Here is a 7,311-nt window from a genome sequence, read left to right as displayed (position 1 = left end):
AATGTGTTCTTAATTTATAGTGTTCTGTCCCTCCTGCAACTTTTTCAGAAATTTCTTACATAGTTTTGTGTAGTGAAATATATACAGTTGTCTCTTTTCCGCATCCAGAATTTGTTTTCTGGATTTCATGCAACATACGTTGAAAAAGAAACTTGTAGCCCTGATCATATTTCAGCAATACAAGTCCACGCACAGAATACGCCTTAGCGAGTTATCTGGCGATGTATGAGATGCTTACATGCACAACACTTGACAATACCAATTCTAACAGGCTTTGCACCTATGACTGAGTCAAATGGTCTCACGTATATAGGACAGGAAAGAGTCTGGCTATAAGGGAGACTATTGTAGTAGCCGAACGAGTCCTCTACCAGTACATGTAGAACAAGCGTAGAAAATAACACCACAATTTCTATTAGCGTTCTTCTCATGTCCATGCAGTCCGCTCGCAGGTTTGCTGTTCCGATGATGTTTAAGTCTACTAAATTTCCTTGCTTATCAAGTCAGCGCCTATAAACCGGCTCAAAACCTGCAAATATAGTAAAGCCGAGAAACGTACCCTACTCGTCTGGATTTATGCATGAGTGAGTCCATCTGCTTCTTCAATTTGGCTGTCTGGTGGTCTCAGTATACAACAATCTGTGTATGTGCACTGTGCCATTCATCTTGATCCAGACAAACGAGCGTTCGCATGAAGCTAAAATCCAAGACAAAAACTTGACAATCGTGTAATGGTACTGCACCTAAAATTGTTCATCGTGATACTTTTAAGTTTATAAAAATAGACGAATTTTGCTCTAATTTCTGTTGTTCTTGTGACATACGGGCAGACACCGCTTGAAAAGATCCTGCTATGGCCGGAAGCAAGAAAGACGTCACTATTCTAATGTTAAAACGACGTAAGGAAATTGTCAAACTTGAAGAAAAATAATGCATTAGAAAGAACACATCTATAAAGAAAACTCATGCTGGCGTAAAGACATAGCACCCTCTCTTCTAGCTAAATTAGCAATTCAGTAACGCTATGATTTCTGCATTGGGTGCATCTCTTCTTACTTGGCGTAAAGTCATCTCCATCCGAACCTGCGCTAGAACTTGCCGTTTGTCTACCAAGTACAATTTGATCTTCCCAAGTTGTTGACTGTTCACGAACACCTGACTGTTCAAACCATTCCCTCACCTAAAATTGTTTTAGTAAAGTACAAACGACTCTACACCTTGTTGTTCTATATAATTATCACTACGATGGATTTCAAAGAGCAGATACTATGTCAAGTTAATATTACTTTTGCAAATCAGTAATGAATAAATAATTTATTTCATACCTATATACATTATCTCAAAAATAAACAAAACAGAAGTTTCTTTATGTTAAACTTTTAGTGCACGTCTGACACGTAGGTAGAGAATTGCTTAGTATTGTTCATTTAATTAATACTGAGAAATATTTTACAAAAATGGTAGAGATACAGGAGAGCTTCCGTTGTTTTGAAAATGCCAGGATGGATACAGCTGGAGACAAATAAAAAAGCTACTTCTTTGCCCTAAGCTAGTGCTTGTAGAGCTTTAATTGTTTCTCTATGAGACCGTTTCGAGAACTTCAGTAACGCCATGTTCTTTTCCCTGTATGTCAGAAGCCATCTCTGGCGCATTTTGTGTGTAAACACAGAAATGGTTGTGAAAGCTTCGAAATGCTTTGTAGTGCTCAAGTCCTAAATTTTCCACTCTGTGTTGTCTCACAACGTCGGTCCTTTGAATGTTATGCATTTTGCGTGCTACTGCCTCCTTGTCTCACAACTGTTCAGAAAGCATAACCAATAGTCTTAATTAATTAATAATTAACTAATTAATGAAAAGGCATTGAAGTGCTAAAACCCTATAGGCGTGGCGCAGAGCAACAACACGGACAGCCGTTGCACACGCACTGGCAAGCACGCACAAGCATTTCGAATGTGTTATTTAGACAATGGCACGAAGTAGCTCCACAGCACTACAGGTGACCCCAACCTGGCCCTTAGTTAGCAATTGTTTACCAAACACCATACTGAACCATACTATATCATCAAACGGAACTATATCAGTTCGGTGGCTGGGAAGTGTGACTGACTGACTGAGTTGCGTCGATGTGTCGCAGGTTCACCTTCAGAATCAGGGGCGATACAGGATGGGGCACCTGGGGCACCTGGAGTACGTGTGTGTGTGCCCCCCCCCCCCGGCAGTGCAATACTAAACTAGAGTTATAAGATTGAAATTTGACTCTTTACATACCTGAATACAATTGTTCTACTTCAGTGGTGGGATCTTAGGTATACAGTATGACTGAATGCCATGTTCTTGTCTGTGAGGAACCAACCGGGAGAGCTGACACAGTGAGCGAGAGGTCACCTACCTACCCAGGCCGGGTGAGTGCAGCCACCGCATGACATGGTCTGGTCTGCGAAGAATTATCCGGGACATGTAAATAATTATCCGGGTGTCCCAACCCGCTCCTGCTTCTCTCTGTTTGCTATAACCATAAACTCGAAAGTCACTAATTAGAATTTGAACGTCCTTCATGACTCCGCCTACTGTGGCACAGTACGTAAGTATACGGGATAACATATATACGGGAGTAGAGAGCAGAGAGTAAGGTTCTACCTAGCTAAGAGTCTTACAACTTCGCGACGAGGATACTAGGCTCATTAACACACAATTCAACGGAGCAAGCCAGTTGGGATGCTTCTAGAGACGACAATTATATTTTCACGCCATCCGCACTTGTCTTTACCTTCGTGGTTAGTACTGAGATTTGAACACAGTAGTGTTGGTGACGAGACGATTCGTGATAGATATACCTCCGGTAAGTGCTGTCACTCTGATGGGAGAGGTTGCGTCGGAAGTGGGACCCCAATGGTACTTTTGGAAAAGGAATTTTGAATATTACGCTGTTAGACGAGGCATTACGGATCGTAAACGCAAGCGGGAGTTATTACTACATTGTACAGGCATATATGTCCAAGAAATCTTTGCACTCTTTCTGACACTGGAGACGATCGGACATATGACCCTGCAATTACAGCACTGGGTAACTACCCGCTCACTAGTAAGTTCTACGAACGCTACAAATTTCGGCAGATGAAACAACAACCGACAGAATATGTCGACCAATTCCTAGCTCGACTGTGCCAACAAACCACTCGATGTCGGTTTGTGGATAAAGATCAAAATCTTCTTGACTAGCTCATTGCAAGCTGTAACACCTCCAATGTTCATACTAAATTGTTAGAGGTGGGAAATGACTTGACTCTTGCAGCGGCTCTCAGCCTGGCCCGTACCATTGAGACGGTTACTGTCCAAGAACGGGTAATGACAGGCTCTACTTCCGATGGTTCTTTCTCCTCGTCGACTACATCAGAGGAAGGAACTTACCAAGTCTATTCCAAGTTTGCCACTTCTGCACGAAACAGACCTCAGACACAACGAACAGAAGTTCCTGCTACAGATGTGGGAGAGCAGGCCATATAGCCAATGACCCTAGAAGTCTTGCCAGGAACACCACATGCCAACACTGTAATCTTACAGGACGTTTTGCCAGCAGATGTCGAACAAAGCTGCAAGCTTGACCAAGAACGAAATCAGAAGGAAGGAAAAAGTCAACATTACTACCAACACTGATGACCAAGAATATGTGTCTTCTCTGTAGATCAGGCGACTGCTAGGACTACTATTTGAATGGGAGGTATCGAGACAGCAGCAGTTGTAGATAGTGGTGCTAGTAGCACATTCACAAGAGCAGTGGCGCTCCTTGAAAAAGCAGGGAATGAAGTATACCTCAATACACATTTGTAAGCAGCTTTTTCCTATGGATTTTCAACACCTATCGGAGTGGGTGGCTTTCAGACAGAGGTGAAGACAAACGATAGCAGGGTAACTGCAGAATTCATTGTAGTGCAAAGTAATGGTCCAATTCTATTGGGGAGACACACTCAGCACAATTGCAACTTCTCCTGTGAGGCCACGTTCATGAAACTATTGGATAACAGGGTTTGAGATATACCCCGCCTGCTTCAGCGGGATTGGGAAATTAAACGGATTTCAGCTTGACCTACCGTCTCCTCAGTGCTACCTGTTGTTGGCCTTCGAAGTAAGGTAGAAACGGAGATTCAACATCTCATAATCGAACCAGCAGAGGGTCCGAAACCATGGATCAGTCCTGTTGTCGTCGTTGCTAAACCCAATGGTGAAGTTCGTCTTTGCGTAGACATGCGTTGGGCAAACGAAGCGATCATCAGAGAACGTCACCCAATTCCGACTGTTGATGAAGTCTTACAGGAATTGAGTCGTAGCAGATACTTCACTAAATTTGGACTTGCGAAAAAGGTGTCATCAGATTCAATTAGATCACGAGTTTCAAATCACAACGTTCGTCACTCACAAGGATTGTTCAGGTACTGAACTTTTAGCTTGAAATACTACGAGGGGTCGTCAGGTAGACCTGGGTGTTGTAGTTTGTCGGGATTGTCGAACCACTCGTAGGGGAACCAGCTCTTCTGCAATTTGCATCCATAGGCTTTGACCCATTTGTCGTAGCTAGTGCCAGGTCCCAGATAGTAGATGACATCCAGGAATCGGAGGTGGGGTGTTAGTAGGAACATGGTCTGGTTGGCCTTCTTGGCTACATTGATCTTCTTGGCAGGTTTGGTGATCTTGTTCACAAAGTGCTCTTTGATGAGGTTCAAGTTGTACTTACCCGAATTGAATCCCAGCACGGGCACTTGGTCGCACCACTCTTGGATCCGGTTCTTTTGCTTGGTGGGGAGAAACTCGAGATCATCCGGAAGATATCGTTGACGAACGACTTTTCGTACAGATCTCCTTGTCTGCGCAGCGCGTCGACAAAGTCTTCAACGAGTTGCTTGGTATCGGCGTTGCATAGGTGTGTGGAGGGGTTTAGTGTGTCACCGAGAGAGACCGACATGGGTGTGTGCTCAGTCTCGAAGGTGAGGGAGGTTGTGGGGGAGCGGGCCTTTCTTGTTGAGATAGGCTTCGAAGTCGTACACAATGGTGTGTGGATAGGCTTCGTTTTAGGTTCTGGGGCGGGGGCTTGCCTATATGAGTCGCACTCCCACATGACCACGAGATCGAAACCGGCGTCTCGGATAGTTTGATCTCGCTCAAGGGTTGCTTCCTATAGGTTGTTTGCGTTGGATTCATGCTTTGGACAACCGTGCCAGTGACAGCCGTGAAACTGCTCACCACTGTGTCCGCATTTAGCGTGGTGGATGTAAATGCCACGCCACTGGCTTTCGTATTCTAGCCAGCGAACGGCAACGTTGCTCGCGTTGCAGCTTGGGTAGAATGCCTTCTGGTAAGCCGACTGAGGTGCTTCCACCGGCGCGGGTCACCTGGACACTTGACTTGGGTGACACCTTGGGGTGCACAGGTGGCATGTCGTTGAAGGTTGCATGGTTGGTGAAGGATTGGGAACAATAACCACAGAGGTAGATGTTGGAGACCGGACGTCTTTGCTATAGAAGGCGTGCTCCTCAAACGTACCAATGGTTATGATATTGGGATACCGGGCGGGTTGTTGAATCAAATTCCAGACAGGTCCATTCCTGGCATCGACTTCCTTAACATATTGGGCGGGCTTGTATACACAGATACCCAGTTTGAATCGTTTCTCGATTTTAGCGAGCTTGTCTAGCTTTCTGGCTTTGTGGGTGGTACGATCTGCTCGCGTGTCTTGGTGACTGGTAATACAACGGAATAGACATAGGTTGTCGAGGAATGTGTCCAGAGCAATGAGTTCCCTCTTACGGCGTGGCCAGTCGGGTGGGGGTCCAGTGCGTACCAGAGCATCTATGCCCAGAATGGCAGTCAGCTGGACATCGATAAACCGTACGAGAGCCTACTTAGTGCTGGGGCAGTCTAGTTAGAAGAGGCGGATTTCTTCTTGCTTGGTTGTGCAGGCACGAGCTTTTGTCATCCCAACCATTCTTGGGCTGCCTGGTGCGTATTTGCGGAACTTCCTCATTTTCTCTGTTTCGATATTTCTGATCTTGTACGTGTAGAGATACCTAAAGTAGAATGACGTTTGTACGCTGTACTCGGTCTGCCAACTTTTCCATCATCCTGTCGGTGAGGGCACCTCCTACCTCACGACGAAATGTGAATGTCAGCATCCTACGTCCTTTGATCGTCCTTTCCTGTTCGCTGTTCTGCTTCTCAAGTATGGCGGCTCCTTCCTTCACCATGCGTGGAGCCAGGGGTTTACGAAACATCTTTCTTCGAAATCTCTCGAAAGTGGCTAGACGATACTGAGGATTTTGGAGCTCTTTCACAACCTTCTGGCTCGCAGGGAAACGTCGACTTCTTCGCGATTTTTTGTAGCTCGGCACGATATTGCTCCGGGTTGTCCACGACACCACGCAGAGCGAGATAGCGCCCAGTTTGAGTGGCAGGTTGTATTCGTTGCACCATCTCTGGATCTCGGGCTTTGGAGACGAATTCAACATGGTCTGCTTTTCTCAGGCAAAAGTATCCCTTAAGTCCGATGGTGTTGGGCTGCTGTTGAAGGACTTTGATCGTTGTTAAAACAACGCGTTTGGGGTTACATCTCCTGACTTTCGGGATAAGCGCTACAAGATCTGTTTTTCGTAGGCGAAAGTATCACTTGAGTCCGATGTTTTTGGCCTGTTGTCGCAGGACTTTGGTGGTTAAAACAACAGGATTGGGGTTACATATCCGTTTGCATTGAATCTGTGATTCCTGGTACAGACAATTCTGCAGTTATATACTGTAGATAATATTTCTCTAACAGAGCGCAATTTTTCTCTACAGCTGGGGCATACAATTCTGTGGCTATATACTGTAGGAGCTATTTGTCTAATAGGGTGCAACTTTCCTCTATAGAGCAAACCACATGATTCTCTGGCTATATAATATAGATGCTATTTGTTTATTAGAGCGCAACTTTCCTACTCTTTCCACTACAGCTGAGGCACACAATTCTGTGGCTATATATAATAGGAGCTATTTGTCTACTAGAGCCCAATTTTCCTCTTTGGAGCACACCACACGATTCTGTGGCTATATACTATGGATACTCTTTGTCTACAAGGGCACTCATCATGGTCTCTAGTATCTTCCTCCGTCTTGGGCGCCTAGAGAGGTGCGCGCCCTCCATGGGGGAAGCCACTAGAGACCACAAAATATTTGACTGTCATTGTTTGCATGCAATCCCCAGCGAGAGAGGGGTTCCTAAATCTCTGCAATACAAAAAGGTATTCTTAAAAATGGTATGAGAACTTCTCACTTTACTACTAGCGT

Source organism: Corticium candelabrum, chromosome 5, assembly GCF_963422355.1.
Source record: "Corticium candelabrum chromosome 5, ooCorCand1.1, whole genome shotgun sequence".
NCBI classification, from domain to species: Eukaryota; Metazoa; Porifera; class Homoscleromorpha; order Homosclerophorida; family Plakinidae; genus Corticium; species Corticium candelabrum.
This window is presented reverse-complemented; position numbering follows the sequence as displayed.